We start from the raw sequence: 19,721 nt of genomic DNA on the forward strand, positions 1-19,721 counted from the left end.
GTTTTGCCTATTATGTCAGTAAAAAATTGTAAAATTGTAAATTGTAAATTGTAAAATTTCCTTTTTTCAGCATAATATTTTTGACTACCTATATGCACAGCCGTGGATTGATTAATTTACAACCAATCGAACATGCATTTGATGTAAAGAACTCCACGAAAACTATTCAAGGTCTTTAATGTTGCTTGCAAAAAGACTTGTTTTTGTTAAATTTTAGAAAAATAAACCTACAATATGTAATATGATAATTACTATAGTTTAAAATATTACTTTTTAAATTTACTCCTTTGGCAATTTTTTTGCTGTACAAAATTTAGTTGTTTTGTATTGCTTGCAAAAATTTTGCACATGTTTAGTGGGGACATTTTTGGGGGTTGAACTTTTTGCAATGGTTTTTAGGGGGAGGAGGGGGTTGTTTAAGAGAACATTAAAAGATTAGCATAAAACCGTTGTGATACAATTTGTAGGCTTGTAAACTTAAACTTAAAGTCATTTTTATCATTTCTTCCAACACTTAACAATTCTCTTGCTATCTTTTGATATCTACAAGCATTTATTTGCTATCTAGAAAGATATCTAAAACCACCTTACATATATTTGATATGGTTTATCTAAAACACTCTCGTAAATTTTAATTCCTATGCATTTTAAAACAAACATTACCAGATTAAAATAAGGAATGGTGCTTTTTAGAGAAGCTCTAGCTTAGTGTCTCTATAGATTGATGTCAAGTAGATTTTAAAAAAATATATTTTCAAGTCTAGAAAATTATCAGGATTGAAAACCATACCTTCTTTTACTTATGTTTGATTATTATAATTTTAGAAAATTATGAAATTAATTGAATGAAAAAAAAATCTTCGAAATTTTAATTTTCGCGGATTTATTTGTTTTATCCTTGATTAAAATATACCATTATCCTTAACTTCAAGACAAAGCGTTTTGACTGCAAATTGCGGTTAAGGCAAAGTGGCTCATTTTTTTAAGGTACACATATGGTTTAAATATTATATAAAGTAATCTTTTTATTTATTAATGGATTTAAAAAGTTTATTATCTTAAATTTATTTTAATGAAGTTGATTTTATGGATTTATTGGCATTACCTTACGTTAAATTCTACATTTTTAAATTTTATACTGAACTGAAATATTATGACCATTCACCCCTCACTCAAATTGCTTGACACAATGTGCGTAGATAAGAGATGGCAAATTTTTTTGCAAATTTTTCTACCTATCTACAATTCTAATCTCAGGCATGATTACATTTTTTTTTTTTTTGGGGGGGGGGGGCTAAACCCCCCTTGCATCCCTATATGAAAAGTAAGTGGGTTATACAGATTTATCATGATTTTAAGTTTTTTTTGTTTTGAAAAATTCACATGATTTAATTTTATAGCCATGTATGGAATCTATAGTTCTAAAACCAGTCTTTTTGTCATCTAAAATTATTTAAATTATATCAATTTAGAAACTATCAAATGTCTTTTTTTAATGGGGTTTACTACAGAGTGAGTGATACTTAAAACGGCCCATTTTTCATGAAACAAAAAGCTCATTTTATAAATCAACTTTTGATAGTATAGCTTCTCTATAATAAGGATACATTCAGTACGTCAATACGTCCAGTAAATTTGAATTTTCACCCTTTATGAACACATTAAAAGAATGGAAAAGATATTTTTTTATGGAAATTTGAGTTACCTAATGTATTTTTTAAACTACCTGCCTATAATGAGTATTTTTTGTATTACTGAGCCACTTGTGTAAATAATTGTTCTTGTTAAGCTATATCATGTAAATATAGGTAGGTAGATAATTTAGGGTATTTACTTTAGTAAATTGTATGTTATTAGCCAAAAGTAAATTATAGTTATTCTAAATACCTATACAAGTAATAATATTAGAATAGATTTAAATTAATAACTTATATTCGTTATGATTGCATATTTCTTTCTTGTTTATTTGAGGATTTAAAAATATTAAACTAATAGCTTATACGGGGCTCTTTATTCCAATGGGTAGTGAAAAGCAGTAGATAGCTTAAAACCTTCCCTAGAACTTAATTTGTGCAGTATTTAAAGAAATCTTAAGCTTGAGACACTTATGGACCTAATTGTCAATGTAAAATTAATTAAACATAAAATTGTCAGCTGTTTTTAACCCCGAAAGAATGCCAACAAATTTTTTTGTGACCCAAAGGAATCTTAAGCAAACATGTGTATTGTGTAGGTAAATTTCAAACAAATTCCATTTCATTGGCCCAGTCCCATAAAAATGTAACCCCCCCCCCCCTAAGTGTAGGGAGGGAGGGGTAAAGTCACGAACGACGGTGGGGGGTGGGGGTGTATTAACACCCCTAGTTTGACATGTCTAAACTTGTGTTTGCTTTTATCCAAGTTCTGTTATCTCACTCTTGTTTGCCTTCTCCCCACCCCCATCTTGATTACATAAAAGGGAAGAGTAAGGCCCTATAGGGGTTGGATTATTTTACTATTTACTATCAGGGCTTTAGGAATTTTGACTGATCAAATTTAAATTTGCACGTAATATCTTTAAGTTTTTAGTGGTTAATGATTAACAATTTTGGTACTATTCATGTATTGAAAAAGTGACAGTTCTTTAAAACATCACATTTTCTTTGTTGTTAACACTTACAGCATGATATTGTATATGCAGAAAATGTTTAAATTTTGTTAATGTGTAGGCAAAAATGTTTTTCTATTAGTAATATATCCTCTATGCCGTGTATAAAACAACCCCCTGTTAAAATAAGGCCTTTCTAACTAATACTATGTACACACACACACACACATTGTTGAACCACCACCCCTGAAAAGTCCACCCCTCCATGTCATTGAATTGAGAATTAGCAGAGAGCAGCGCCAACATTAAGTGTCCATATAAGGGGTTGGCTTCCCTGGCTATCTCTGGCGTATTGTATGTATAATATATATAGCATTCTACTTTGCTTTGACTTGACCCTGAAATTTTGAATTGTTCGGGACACCTGGCGATAAAACAATAATTTAATCAGGCTTAAAAACACAATTCACGCATAAAAAGTTGATATTTGGCCAGCCTAACAAAAAGTTCACCCTTTTTGTCTTTAAATCAAGCCCATAAAACAGAGTTTTATGTTTAGGTTTGCCATTTTTGTTACCCTGCCCCCCATTTGCGGTATAACAGGCCCAAAAAAATTTGCTATTTGGTGGTAAATTTGAGAGCCAATAGCCAATATAATATAATATCTACAGATGTGCTTTTCTATTTGAATGGGTATAGATAGATTGATAGAGATTGTGGTTGTGGATGAAAAACTTGTCTTCAACACCCTCCTCCTACAGTGTCGCCCAGCTGTTTCATTTTGTCTTAAAATTCCTAATAACATGATTCGACTTCAAGCAACTGCTTGATTAAAAAAATCTCGCTCAAAAAACATTTAGAAATTTAAATTTTCATATGTTTGTGAATTCTACTGAAGTACATAGAAATTAACTAGCGGCTGCGCCGCCCCTAGAATATAGGACCTCTGCTTTGATAAGGGTAGGGAAAAAATAGCTGAAAACCATTCTTTCACTTGAATTCAAAAATAAAATAGTTTTTTTTTGAATTTTTGAACCTAAAATTGATTCCTTAAATTGAAGAACTCAATCGGTTCAGTAGTTATTAAAATCTTAAGCTACAGACAAAAAAGCTTGCCACTTTATATATTAGGATTAAATAGAATAATAGCGCCACTAAATTTGAAAACATTTTGTTTTAATATGTAACTTTAAAATAAGCACCCTGTAATGATATGTATAGGCATTCCTAAAATTTATATTCTGTACACGATTTTCAGATGAATTTATCTATTTTTAATCATTTGACACCCATTTTATCATTAATATGTAATACCGCAAGGTTAGAAATATATATTTAGTTTTAGTTACAATACCTACTTATTTTTAGCCTGAAAAAAATTCGGGAAAATAGATATAAGCTTGGATAAATAAGTGTAATAATATGAAGTTTATTAAGTTGTTAAAAAGGTTTTGTGTATACATTAAATAGATAAAAAAATTTTAGGTATAAATTGAAAGTTGTATAGTATGGGTTAGTAAAAATTACAAAGACATTTCCAGTATGACTTCGAAACCGATTAATGTCTGCTGGATTAGAATCAGTTCTCAGCCAAAATGAAAAATCGTGTATAGCATCGTATTGCAGACAATTTTCCTCGTATATTAAAATAAAAGTCATAAAATGAGAACCAGTTTTGTCGGCCACTTAAAATAGGATATTTATTACTTGATAGAATATTTAAGATATTATTTTTGTTTTTCCAACTTCTGTAGTTACTACATAGTATTGGTAGGTTACTCAATATTAAACAGATAAGATCATAAAGTAACCTTATAATATTTATAACTTTCCAACACGCGATAAAGCACATGGACAGACAATGGGAGAATAATTTTGTATTTTTATTGAATCAGTGGGTTTTGCCAGGGATCTTAAGGGATAAGACAATGGACGATGTACATCTCCAATGATGATAAATAATGTTTCTCCTTCTATACATTTGCAATGATTGGTAGAAACTAACAAACATGTCAAGATTAATTACAAGTACCCAAAGTTTTTAAGACATTTTTGGGTACCAGTGAAATTCCAATGTCTCCTTCTTTACTGGGTTTTGTGCATTAAGTAAAGTTTTTCGTTTGATGCAATAATTATCTTGTATTGAACTAAGTTTATCCATGTTTCTATACGCGATTTGCTTAAACAATTGGTGTAAAATACATTTTGTAGCAAGGGGTTATGTATCTTTAGATAAAGATATAAAATGTATATCATAAATATGTTTCTTTGCTACCGTTGCTTTTAATGCAGTTTTCGAGTTTAAAAATAAAGAACTATTTCCTTTTATTTGCTTGTATGACTAATTAGAAATGTCCAAAATTAGAAAATGAGTAATGTTTGACCCGATTCTGTGGAAAAATTGGGGATTCCTTAAGACTTACTCATTTCCCAATGCATGGATATTTCAACAAATGAAAAACTATTTAGCCACCTTAATATTTTTGCTATATTTTTCCTTGTTTTATTGTAAACTATTTAATTTACATTTGCTAGAAAAATTTAGGAAAAAATGTGCTACCCTCGCCAAAAAATGATAACCCATTCCGCCCACACGTACCAAAACAGTTCTTGTTATGGGCCGAGGGCCTAATTAAAATTGTGCTTTTGCTCAGGAAGGGAAAGGATAATTGCTGATTAATTAATCTTCAACCCTTTCTTTACCCTAATTCTGACAAATGTACAAAAGCCTTATTATTACTTGAGAATTTTGGGGAAGATTTATTTCTTGACCATTGTCATAGCCTTTATCCTTGTTCATTGTTGTATAAATAATCTGCCTACTTGAATTTGTTTCATTATAAAAGGGATGGATTTTTTGAAAATCGAGGATTAACAACTTTCATGAAAGAGAAGCTTAAAAATTCATTTATATATGTCTAAGTTAACAAAGCTGACAAGCTAATTTTTCTTGATTTTTCCATTAACAAAATGATCAAAAACTGATCTACCTACCGTTCTTTTCTGGTATTTAGATAAATTCTCCCATAGTATAATTTATAATACAAAGTAGAATGATGTCTGTCCGTCCGTCCCTTATGATCTCTTTAACCACTGAACCGATTGGATTCTACTAATCAGGGAATATACTAACCTACTGGTCCTGTGGTGGTTTTAGGCTATTTTCTTGTGGATCGGGACACCACAACCCCCCAAAAACAAAAAATCCCCCAATTATTTTTTTGGTAGTTATTTTATTTAGGCAGTTATTTTAAAATAAATGGCAGCACCAGAAATACTTTTTTTTTTTTTAAATTACCTCTTGTTGCAAAGCGACGAAACAAAATTAAAGACAATTTTATAGTCGCTTCACTCCAAAAAGGGTGGGAACATGCAAATTATGGAATATGGGGGGTGGGGGGGTAGAAACACATAAAAGCTATAAACTGCCAAATGCAGCAAAATTGAATTAGATAAAAATGTTTGGAGTTGTGCTATTTTTAGCAATTATTGGAACAGTTGCAACTTTTAACACTTCTTTTATTATTAAAGTACAGTAGCTAAACATTAAGTGATTATATCGATTCATAGAAGGCAAAAGTTCTTACCCCTTGTGTAGATTAAAATTAGTGGTTGAAATGTTTAAACACTCAACTTAATGAATGAACCATTCAAAATTTACAAAAGTCCCCAAATGTCCCCAAAGTTGTTAAGCCAACGAAAAAGAAAACGTTATAAAACTTTGAGGACTAGCGTAATAAACAGCCCATTGTCCCCTCTATCTCTCTCTCTCTGTCTTCTAGTACGTAAGTTATTTTCAATAATAATAAAGATTATCTAAATGTTAGTTGTTAGAATGTGTTGTGTTGAATTTAACTATGCATGAAAAATTTGTCTTGAATTCTGATCAACATATTATTCTCATGAAATTCATTTTCGTTTATGTTATTAAATGATATTTTAAATAAAAAATTCTTTGGTTTATGGCATTTATAGCATGCTATTGTAATAAGAATTTTTGACATTATTTTTTAAAATCTTTAACTTAAATTTATTTAAAGATTGTATAATTGAGAATGACTCAAAAAATGAAGATTTTACTCAATCTAAAACTATTACGTAATTTTGTAATCTAAATTTTGGCATCAGAAATTGTTTTCTTGCTTTCGAAATTATACACTTTTTTTTGATTATTTCTTGCTTTCCCCTTTTCACAAATTTTCTCCTGCATAAGCATTTGAAAATAAGACGGTTTCCCTTAAAGTTTTAGTTAAGCATAGAAAACCCCTTCCACCCATATATTGTAATAAAAATTGGTTAGTTGTTTACTTATTGTAATGTTAGGTTAGGTATTATTGGATACACTACAGGTTAGCCCTCTGTGGGTAGGTGTATGCCCTGCAGAGTAATAAACCCACCATAATTTTCAATTTATTTTTAAAAAAGGGAGGAGGTTTCTGCGCCCGCTAATCACTTTGAGGGAAGGCACCGAAAATTAAAATTAGGAACTTCCATGAAAAGGGTTTTATCAAGGCCTAAAAATACTACAATAAAAGATTTTATGTTAAGTAGCTATACTTCTTAGATGCCCTTCGTGGAACCATCACACTTAAAATTGTTTACAATATTTACAACATATGAATATTATGGTTGCATATCTTAAACAAATCTTAGTGCCAACATATTACACGATTTGGAGGATTTTTTTTTGGAAAAATGATCACAGTTCTATTGCAAGCTATGTGAAACTTAAATTCTACTGTAATTTTGCTGTTACTAAAGGACTATGGAAATTGATTGTAATCTCTCTCATGTATCAACAATTATGTCATTATCTTATTACTACACACTATATACTACACAACAACAAGGGCCTACTCAATAATAACCTTCTAGGATGATCTGACCTTTGGTAACACCGCTTGCTGTATAATCTATTCGTTCTTGTTGGGTTATATCAGTTGTCATATTCTATATCAATTAAAATAGCATAAAGAAGTTAGGTTTTAATAATGAGTACAAGTCTTCGATTTTACTAGCCATATTTTGCTTTTTAAGGAAGCTTCCTCCTATTGGGGGGAGTTTTAGGTTATTTTTCTAAGAGATTAAACACCAAACACGATGAAAGAAAGTCTAACTTTCATTTATAGATTTTGTTTCTAGAAATGTAATGTGTTTAATCATTTAACATATTATTGCTTCTGAAATTTATTCAATTTTCTTAACAATGAGCTAAAACTCCCAAAATTTAAACAATATATAACATGTATAGTATACTGAAGTATTTTTGTAAATTAACAATTTAGGCAATTTTTGCGGTAAATAAATTAGCCACTTTTTGGTTAAGACGTTTTAATATTAAGTAATTTTGTGCTAAAACAATTATTATGTCTACCTTTTTTAAGCCAAAAAATATAGTGAGAAAAAAAAAGATTTTAAGAAAAATCATTATCACTAAAAAAATTTTTGACAGTCAAAAAGTAACTGCCATTTAAATATATTTACTATTTTGTGTCACCAAAATTATCTCATTTAAAAAACATAACTTCCAATGAAAACTTATCTTTAAATCGGGGAAATCGTTTCTACCAGTATAAAAAGACTAATCTAACCTTGTGTTGTTAATTATAGAGCAGCCGTACATCGAGTAAACACTTGTTTACGACTAAAAAGAGTTATTTTAAAAGGTGTATTTTTCTGCTTAAATATTGAATTAACTCATTTTTGGGTCAAAATATAATTACTAGGTTGAAAATAATTACCCCCAAAAACACCTATATACAGTTCAAGGTTTAATATGCTTTTTAAGTAAAACAAGTATGATATTGTCCATATCAAACAAAACCATATAAAGCTAGTATCTAGGGGATGGCATCTAATAGCTTAAAACAATACCATTCAATTTGAAAGTAAAATAGTCGAAACTATTGAAGCTTTCCTAAAATGTAAGAATTACAACTGGCAATATAGATTTCCTTCTGATAAAACTTCCCTGCCTTTTTGAAATGACACGTTTTAAATAAAATGTAATCCATGAATGACCTAAAAAAAGTTTCAAAAAAATAACAAAGTCATATGATGCTATGGTAACAAGCAAATGATATACATAGTCAAAATTGAAAAGTATAAATCATGCAAATTTTTTAGAGGAATAATAAATTAAATTTATCATGACATGTTTACTGTTTGAGGTTATACAGGTTTTTACAGGGAGTTGTGGGGACATTGGACTGTATATATTTTTTGGTACCCAAAATTTTATAAACTTATTAGTTGGCTTAAACACTTTGGGTACTTTTTTGAATTTTATTGCTTAGGGCATAAGTAGAAGTGTCCAAACGTTTCCACCAATGGTTTTAATCTACCGATGGGGTAATTTGTTATCATCATCGGGGAAGTACATCAAATTATCGTCCATTGTCTTATCCCTTAAGATACCTGGGTTTATATTTGAGTAGCTGCTTTGTAATTTAAGTTTTCCACCAATCAAAATGAAAAATTAGCTAGTCATTATTATAATTTAAATTTGTGTCTGATTAGCCAAATTATTGTAATTTATTGTCTGAACAAGTACAATTTTAATCTTAAGAAGCATAGCATTAGCAAATTAATTATTTAAATAAGAATAGTCCTATTATATGAAGATTTTGACACGAGATGGTTTTAGGCTGTTTTATTTTTAGATTTCAGCCTTAGGATGATTTTAATTCTTTTCAGTCCTTCCTTACCCTTTTTAATACTGAGTCCCTAAATGTTAGTGGCGCAGCTACTTGTTAAATATAATTTATTTAAAATTCTGAAAAATTGGACGTACTGACATAACCTTATTATAATGAAGATTTGCTACTAATAAATGCTACTAGCAAACAACGCCAAAACAGGAATAAAACAAATTGGGCATCATAAAAAAAATCTTCTAATACAGTTCATTCCAAAAACATTCATTTTAGGGCAATTGATATAAGATGACACGTGACATAATTTAAATAAATCTGATATTTACGTCTACAGCTTTTCCAATATAACTTAGTATCTTGTATGACAATTATTTAAAAAACAAATGCCTCTACCCTTGTAAGTTACATATTTATATTAATGTGAAGTTAAATCCTAAGTTGCTCTCTATGCCAATTTGGGTAGGGATATAGGGATAGAGTTATGGTAGGGGGAGAAGGGACATTGGAATGGAAATTACACTGGTACCCACAGTTTTTTGGATACTAATATTGAATTGTAATTGGTTGGTTACAATTGGTTGAACACCTTCTAACCAACAATTTGACCTATAGAAGCCGAAGGGGTAATTTGGTTAGTCACCATTGGGGATAAGTCTTATTCCTTAAGATCCCCTGAACTAAAGACTGTGCCAATTTAGAACACTTACAGCACAAATGTAGCTTGTTTGTAATATTTTAAACACTACAAGGTGTCCCAAAATGACTTTATTGCTATTATTATGCTTATTAGCATGATTATAAATGTGATGCTATTTTTTAATAATATATTTTGACCATAATTATGCAAAATATCATCTAGAAACTGTACATTTCCAATTATAATGAACAAAATTACCATTTCTGTTGATTAAAATCATTCGTGGAAAAGTTAAGACACTGTTATTTTTAACCAACTAATCAGGATTTGAGAAATGTACCCAAAGTATGTAATCAAACAAATGATAGAACGTTGGGTACAGTCCAATTTACCCCCCATCCCTGATAAATTCAAAATTTTATTTTCAAAATCCTAGAGGCAAAGTTGTTATTGAGACACCCTGTATACTTATATTAATGGGCAATGACAGTGGCCAATAAACCATGGGCCAGCCGTATCAGGAATATAGGAATTGTCCGTTCGTCCGTCTGTCCGTCCGTAAAAGTGAGTCAAGGGACTTTTAGAATTTAGAATATTAGTTAGCTTATTAAAAATCTAATTTAGAAAATAATAAGTTTTCTAAATCTTTTTTATCATAATAAAAATTAAAATGAATATCTTTAGGAGATTTGAATTTAAAAAGAGCAAAAAGCTTAAAATGATGAATTGAAATAAAGGCATCGCTAATCCACAATACCAACCGTTAAACTTAATCCGTTTCAATCTATTTCAAGAATTCTATGCTATAGGGTCAAGAATAGATAACACACACACACATACATACATACACACACACACACGAACACATACATACACACACAAAATATGCTAAGCATCTAAACTGATTTTATCATTTAAATTCATAATGGCACTAAGACTTTATTGATTTTGTTTAAATTGTCATGGATCTAAAAGAATAAGACAATGGCTAATACATTTATGTACACCCACTATGATGATAAACAAAATTACCCCTTAACAGATTACAATTAGTGGTTGAAATGTTTGGACACTTAGATTAATTAACCATCCAATCTAATTGCAAAATTTCCAAATATTGTTAGGCCTTTGAATAAGAAATCGTTATTATAAAACTTTGAGGACAAGTGTATAAACTATGGATGATAAAAATAAAACTTGAAAACTAAATTCGTATCTTATTAAATGGTTCACTCCCCTATTGTATTACATTATTAAGATAGACATAATAAACCTTTGAAATAGATCAACCCCATAATATGAAATGTAGAATAGATTTTTATGATAGATTACTTGTCTTAAGTAAAATGTTTGACTTTGATTAGATGTCCCTAAAATAGGCAATTTTTGATATACTGCTAAATAACATCAGATTGTACATTAATATGTAGAAAATCAGGGACAACTTAGCTTTCTGCAGATAAATTCGCTCCTTTGAAGATAGTACTCTATTTTAAAATGTATATTATTAATTCATAGAGGGAACCATAACTAAAATATCATGGAACAGGTGTTTGAAGTTGCTTGGTAGAAGTATGAATATATTGTTACATACATACATACTTAATATCTATTATATTATCTATGTAAGTCCATATAAGATAAGTCATGGCTTTGAGGATCTATAGGGATAAGACAATGGCCAATAAATTGAAGTATATTCCCAATGATGACACACACAATTACCTCTTCTGTAAATTAAAGTTAGTGGTTGAAACTTTTGAACATTCAATTTAATAAATCAACAAATCAAAATTAAGTAAAAGTCCCCAAAGCTGTTAAGCCAACGATTAAGAAAACGTTATTGTAAAACTTTGGAGACTAGTGTAATAAACAGCTCATTGTCCCCTCTCTCTTTGATTTCTTCAGATGAGCCATCCCTTATACCTGAGTTTCAACTTGCTTTATTTACGAATTATCTAGAAAAACGCCCGTAAAATGTAATTCATTCCATATGTTTAATTAAGATATACATTATTGCAGTAATGTTAGTTTTAATTACTTTATTATATTAAAAATATTAAAGTGATTCTGATCTGTATGTCTGTCTGTCTTATTAAGTATTTATTAACTTTTGGTACTTTTAATGTATTTTGATTGATTGGTTTACTAAGTTATGTATTTTAAAGTTTTAACTACTAATTGTAATCTGCAGATATGCAGGGTAATTTTGTGATAATCATTGGGGATAAACATCAATTAATCGGCCATTGTCTTACCTTTAGGTTCCTGTATTAAATTACTTTTTAATATAAGATACTTTTTGTGATGATGATCTGCTGCGATTCTCATGGACATTAATGTTCTTGATAATTGATCTAAATACATGTCCCTAATGGCAAATGCTATCACATATGTATGTAAGTGAATGTGCATTTATTTTCGCAAATATATGTAGATTAAAATTAGTGGTTGAAACATTTATTTAAACACTCAACTTAATGAAGCAACCAATCAAAAGTCAGTAAAAGAATCGAAAGTTTCTAAGACAAGGAATAAGGAAACGTTATTATAAAACTTTGGGGACTAGTGTAATAAATAGCCTATTGTTCCTCCTCTCTCTCTCTCTTAAATATAACAATTGTGATAATTAACGGAATTAAATGCACACCATTTATACGTGTGTTGCTTGAAGGTCCCCTAAAGCTAAATTTAACACCTCTATTCTAGATAATGTTATTCAATAAAAGGTACTTGGTACAGATTAATAAGATTTACTTACAAAATTTATACAGGAATGGCTTGAACATAGAAAATATGTAGAAGGGTTTTCCTCTAATATCATTACGTATCTCATCCCTACACATAAGAACACTATCTATAGTACAAAGTAGAACAATGTCTGTCTGTCCGTTTGAAGCTCAAGACAGACAGACGGAGCCCCTAGAGGCTTTGGGCGAAGCTGCTAGTATTCAACAAATACAATAAAATTAAGGTTGACTATTAGTTTAAGCTGTATAAATTTTTGAAATTATTGATGGCAACCATTAAGTAAGGTCTTATGTGAAGCCGTAAAGCCACCCAACCTATATGTTGTTGGGTTGTCCCCTAAAACAGTAAGTAGATTAAGGTTTCTAGTAGTAAACCTTAGTGATGTATTTATTAGTATTTGACCTGATGTTAGTCATGGTTTTGACTAGGGTTGGGCCGGATATTTTTTTGGCCGGATACCGGATATCCGGCTGATTTCAATTGCCGGATATCCGGTATCCGAACGGATATCCGGCCAACGCCGGTATCCGGCAAATATCCGGATTTCCGGCCAAATTACCGGATATCCGGCCAAATTACTACATATTAAAGTTTCAAAAAAGGATATCGTCCCTTTCGTGGCAACGAACCTTGAGGGGCGATTCGTTGTATTTTTAAAATTGCTTTTAATAGGTTATTTTAGGTTAGGTTATGTTATATTTGGTTAGGTGATTGCCCCGCAGTGTTAGGCAATTGGCCCCGCAAGGTTAGAGAGGGGCTAAAAATAGGAGGAAAGCTACTGTGAAAATATGAATAATCGCTCCTTAAGGGGCGTTGCCACGAAAGGGACTACACCCGCAAAAAAAATTTCTTCATAAACTGGTATTATATAATATACTAGCGGCTGCGTCCCTAGTATCTAGGGATATTAGAAGGGACATGAAAGTGCAGAAAAATAACTTAAAACCTTACAACGACTTTAAAAAAAAAATTAAACAGCCTAAAACCACCCTAGGACCTATAAGAAGCTTCACTCTAAAGGAGAACCAAATCGTTTCAGCGGTTAGCAAGATCCTTCGCAACAGACAAAAAAAAGCTTACGTTATATAATAGGATAAAATTAAGGTTAAAACTTAAAAATGAAGTAACTATTAAATGATCTTTCTTCTTAGCAAATAAATCTAATTAACTATTACTACCCTCAATCTGTAATATCAACCCCTAACGGTTGGAGGATGGGTGGGGAGGTGGCGTCGAATGCCTGCCCCCCCCCACTCCCTCTGTTTTTTCTATCCCATTTTCTGTGTATAAAAGGTAGAGGGTTATAACTGAGTGACTTTCGAAATATGGGTATGACACATAACTGAGAGTTGAATTTTTTTTAATACCTCATTCCTGGCGGGCACAGGATGCCAGCAAATCTGGTAATGTAATTCAGGTAAAAAGTAAAAATATTTTTTTACTTAAACAAAGCATTTCATGTTATCTAATACTAAAATATCCTATAGTCGTACATCCTCATATGTAATATAGGTGTTCAAGTTGATTTCATGTTCCAGGTATAATCCTGCAAGTCCTGAACCTTCAGGTCTCCAGAAATCTTTAAACGGTGTTTTACTTAGATTTCAAATTTTAAACTTTTTTATATATCTTCATGACATATTACAATTTCATAAAATCCGTTGCCGTTCACCTACCAACCGTCAGTTTGCGGCTGGCAGCTGCCAAGTACTGCTGCCACCGCCAAAATTTATGTTTTGAGATTTCTAATATAAAATTTACATAAAGATAAACATATTCAGAAAAAATTGTTCTTCTAGCTTCAATAATAAAAAAAATTTTAGCCATTTAAGGTTAAAAAAACGGAGATTTTTGTTGAAAAATATAAAAGATAATATTGCCGGATATCCGGCCGGATAGTTTCAATATCCGATATCCGGCCGGATATTGAAAATGGCCGGATATCCGGCCACACCGGATATCCGGCCCAACCCTAGTTTTGAAAGCACATTCAGCAATCACCATTTGACATGAGAAACCATTATTAAATCTCATCTAATTAATTTGCTGTTTCTACTTTTATTTGTAACATTATCAAAACATACCACTTGATGGCTGTTACATTGATAAAAAAGTAATCCTAATCCTTTCAACACGCGCCGTTAAAAAAATATTTAGTTTACTATTACTTGACTGATTTTTTTTATGAAAAAAATATAGAAGAAAAATACATCCATAAAACTTAAATAGTGATAATATTCTACCCCCCCCCCTCAAAAAAAAATACTTATGATATTTAAAGTTTGAAATGTTGATTTTCATAGAATTAGCAATTAGTAAAATGAGCTAATTACAAAATTTATTGGAAGGATATTAATATGTTTTTGTCATGCCGTTAAAAATCTTTAAAAATTTTAGTAACCTTTTTTCTACCAAAGTTATATTTGGCTTTAATTTATAGGAAAACTTTTAGAATAATTATTTTTGTAGGCAAGATACCTTTTAAGGTAAAATGTTTTTTTTTGCATGTAATTATTGGATTAAAATTTTTTTGGTTAATTGGTGGAGCACTTTTTAGGCTCCGAGCTATCAGGTTCTTAACCAGATTTCGTGATTGAGCCATGCAAAAAGCGTGATTACTTTCCAGCGGATAAATAAGAGATAAAATAGCCATAATAAAAGCATTTCATACAATAAATACATTATTATATTCTCAAGTCTAGCTCTGTTAAGAATTTAAATTATAATCTAAATTTTCTTCTTTATTTTCATTTTATTTTCTCAATTATTTTTGATTCTTTCTAATTAGTATGATTATAAATTTAGAAATTTAAATTTTTTTATTTTACAATTTTGTTCTTATGTAATATAGATTGTTAGATTACTAGTTTCTGTAGAAGGGATAGTGTAATATAAATTAATCTTCTGACTTCTGGCTTTAAATAGTTCAGGAAACAAGTTAACAAATATTTTAATCTAACATAGTTGAATTTTGTTATCATAGAATAGGGAAGATTGATTTATTGTCCATTGTTCTATCCCTGTATATCTTGATTGAATGATTTAATGGAAGGTGTACATATCTAGTGGATAGGTACACACTTACATTCCTTTTTATGGTTCCAACTGTCTTTAATTCTTATTTTTTTTTTTATCTTTTTGCATGTCTAATTCTATTTACTGTATTTAATGTTATACTTACATTAAATCGTATTGAAACATTATTGATATTTTATTTAATATTTCAGGTATGTCTCTTTTTTTGTTTGATTACGGTGCTAAAAAGCTAATCCACCATGATTTTGCCAAATATTGCAATAAGAATTGGCAAGCAAGGTTGTCAGAGGTTTGCTAGAATTTGTTTGAAATTAAAATTTGAACACGACCAGTGTAATTTACAGTCCAATGCCCACTCCCTCCATGATTTTTACTGCACATATCTTAACAAACATTAGAATAATCACATTCTCATTTTTAAGTAACTAATCTCATTAAATACTAAATGAAACTATTCCTTTCATAAAAGTTGGCGACCCTGTTTGATATGCGCGTACACAATGCCCCGTAACAAATCTAGATTCTCCTGGCATGGAGAAATATTTATTTATGCGCATATACACACTTATATTGACCCAATGCTATGTATGAAGGATACCTGTTACTGAAAAGTGTACAACTTTAAGGGAATGGTAGAATCTAACATTTGCTTGTTGAAGTTTTTTTTTGTTGGGGGAGGATGGAGTTGATAGCTCTTTAATACATTACATAGATATATACACACCTCTTAGTGAAGTGAATCAAGCAAATATAGCTTGGTCAGTTTAATGGTCATTATAATACGAAACTAGCGGCTACGCCCCTAGAGGCCTCTAGTGGCACTTTAAATGTTTTTGTTTGTTAAAGTTAATTTTTTATGTACGATACCACCTTATTTGACGCTGAAGTCTCCCAGATTTTAAGAAAGTTTTCAATTTTTTTGTCATTTCTTTTGGGAGGGTGGTAGTACCCTCCCCCAAAATAGTTAAAAACCTTCCCAGGACATATGAGAATCTACCCTGTTAAGGAGAACCCGATCGGTTTAGCGGTTAGCGAGATCCTTCGGTACACACTGACAGACACACAGACAGACAGACACACAGACAGACAAACATCCTGTTACTTTAGTATAAGGATATATATTATTTTTCATCCTCAGAAGACTAAATGCCCCTTTGGCAAAGTTCTGTGGACGCCATTGATCTTCTTCTATCCCAAGATATATTATGTCTCATTGCCCATTACTATTTGATTAAAGAGGTCGTGTATATTATACAACTTGCTAATTTGTCTCATATTTACTTTGATATTATTTCTATAGATACTTCTGCAAAAATCCCAAAAAATTCATTATGAGTATCTATAGTCAAATGTTGATACAATATCAACTCAAAGTTTATCTTTCTACATAACCTTGCAATAGCACATGAGTGATATTATTATTGATGCCCTCTCCCCTCTTTGCAGTGGGTGTGGGGATTCCCCCCAACCCAATCAATATCAATATAATATTTACAACATGTCGTAATGTTGGTATAAAAATAATACATTCAAAATCAAAATTGCATTTATTGCCATTTTAAATCTTAAGAAACATATATTAAGATTGCAATTTTCTTTGTTGACAACAATTACATCATATTTTGTTAATAAGCATGTAGTTATTATATAAAGTAGTAAAGATTTTTGGTCTGTTGCTGATTGCTGAGTTAATGAAGTTCTTCATTTAAGGGAAGCTTTACATAGGGTCCAGTATGGTTTTAGGCTATTTTACTTCCCTTTCCCAAATTTCTTTTATTTCAATGACAAAAAATTCTAAATGTCATTCGGAACATTATAATTTTGTAATTGATATCAACAAAGAATGTAATGCTCCTTTTGGTTTATTATGTTTTCTAATTCTTAATATTACGTTATGTGTATTTAGTCCCCAAAGTTATTTTAAAAGAACAGTTAGAGACGTGGCACATGGCAAATTTTAAATACAAAGATGTGTATAATGTTTGCTTATTGTACTTAAAATTACTTTTTACACCAAAGGACAATCTGAAACATAAGTTTTTTCTGCTTTAAAATCATTTTATTTATATTACTACTCTATTCAAATCAGGGATCTTAAGGGATAAGACAATGGAGGATAAGCTTGTCAATATCCCAAATCAGAGTTAAATAAAAGTACCCAAAGTTTTTGAGCTTAAATTTTGGGTATTAGTGAAATTTACAGTCCAATACCCCCCTAACATTGAATTTTTAGATTTTTAAATTCCAGAAAGTACCTTAAATAGACTATTGATAAGAAAAAGATGGGTGGGGGGGAGGGGTATACATCAATGTTTCTTTCTTTAGGTAATGCCTGTGTTTGTTTTAGACAATTTCAAGGTCCAAAATTTATAGTTAAATATCAGGGATTTAAAGGGATACATTGATAGGCATCCCCCATGATGATACACATAATTACCATTTTTTAGATTACAATTAGTGGTTAAAACGTTTGGACACTCAGCTTAAGGAACCAACCATTTAAATTTTAATGTAAGTTCCAAAAATGTTAATAAAACGTTATTATAAAACTTTGGGGACTAGTGTAACTTCCCTTCCGTCCTGGTACATATGGGTAATAAGTTAAATAAACTGTTGGGGAGATTTTAAGTAACAGGCAAGCAGATTATAATTTTATGTAACTACTTGAATAAAAAATTTAACAGTCATACATTACTACAGTTCTAGAAATGATTCACAAAAAAGTTTAATTTGCCAAGCAAATTTGACCTTTTTCTATCCTTATCAATGTAAGGAATATAATGTCAAGTAAACATTATAAATACGCAATTTTTGATAAAATGCTGTGATGTTTAATTTTTAAGCATAATAGATGGAAGAAAATATTTCATTTTGTCTCATCATTTTGATTAAAGATTACAGTTGCTGCCAGTGATCCAAAGGTATAAGACAATGACCGATAACCCCTTCAGTAGATTGAAATGAGTGGTAAAAGCGTTTGAATACTCAGTTTAATGAACCAACCAATCAAAGTTCAATAAAGTCTCTTTCTGAGTTGCTGCGCTACTTGTAGACATCAATATCCTTGTTTATTTAGGGTTTTAAAGTAGTTCTTTACTGTATATTTGGTGCCTATAATAAAATATAAATTCGTTCACTATATCAACTGTGACAAGTGGGCTAACTAACAGAAAGGGAGGAGGGGGGGGGGGCCGGGGGGGACATACAGACAGACAGACGGGCACACAAAAGAGTCAGTTGTAGAGTAGCCACAGTGAAAATTTTTGTCAATTTTCAAAACCCAAACATGAACAAATTATAAGATTTTTGTTTAAGCATTTCAATTGCAAATTCTAAGTTTCAAGCAATTTGAGTTCTTCAATCTTTGAAATCTGCCAATAAACAAGATAGATTTTAATTTTGATACCAAATTATAGAGTAGCTTTTCTCTTCATTGATAAGAAAAGGAGAAATTTAGAAAGGAAAAATTAATTTTAAGAAGCAATATTTATTTAGTTTAAAACATTCTAGGACTTTACTAAAACTCCACTAAAATTCCACTGTTTGATTTTGGGGTATGTATGTATGGAAAAGGATCCTTTTTTGTACCAACTTGGGACTCCTTAAGTCAACAGATAACAAGGATGACAACATCCATAAAAGCGAAGCTCTGAAACGGTAGGACAAACGGACATTAACACTTGTATAATGTCAGAACTAAATAATCAGAATGCGAATGTATAAGAGTCAAAGCAAAATTGTAAGTAAATTTGTTAAAAAACTGCTTGATACAGGATAATGATTATGGACATACTTACATTTTTAGGACCTGATTATAGAGTTGCTTCGCTTATAATATTGTACTTTGTTGTCCCAGGAGTCAGTATACCAAAAATCAGACCAATCGGATAATTAGGTCACATACAAATTTGTTGTTAAAAATGTAAAAAAATCAACATGTTTAAAATGGACGTACGGACATTCTGGTAATGACTATAGAGTTGCTACGCTTTCTAACTCGTACCTAACTCTTACAGGAATCACCATGCAAAATTTGAAATCGATAGGACAATTC

General features: G+C 30.7%; 2 protein-coding genes across 53 annotated transcripts in view; one reads left to right on the forward strand and one right to left on the reverse strand.

Moving 5' to 3' along the window:
- Ced-12 (engulfment and cell motility Ced-12) overlaps positions 1-16,422 on the reverse strand; it is a 260,223-nt gene extending 243,801 nt beyond the window's left edge. For all 4 annotated transcript variants that reach the window (XR_013880815.1, XR_013880814.1, XR_013880813.1 and 1 more), the window contains exon 1: positions 16,392-16,422. The gene's annotated coding sequence lies outside the window, so the exon portion shown is untranslated. The remainder of the gene's footprint in view (positions 1-16,391) is intronic.
- shot (dystonin-like protein short stop) overlaps positions 1-19,721 on the forward strand; it is a 347,219-nt gene that overhangs the window by 184,788 nt on the left and 142,710 nt on the right. The window lies entirely within an intron of this gene.

Source organism: Acartia tonsa, chromosome 6 (genome assembly GCF_053477335.1).
Source record: "Acartia tonsa isolate MP-2025a chromosome 6, ASM5347733v1, whole genome shotgun sequence".
Lineage (NCBI taxonomy): Eukaryota > Metazoa > Arthropoda > Copepoda > Calanoida > Acartiidae > Acartia > Acartia tonsa.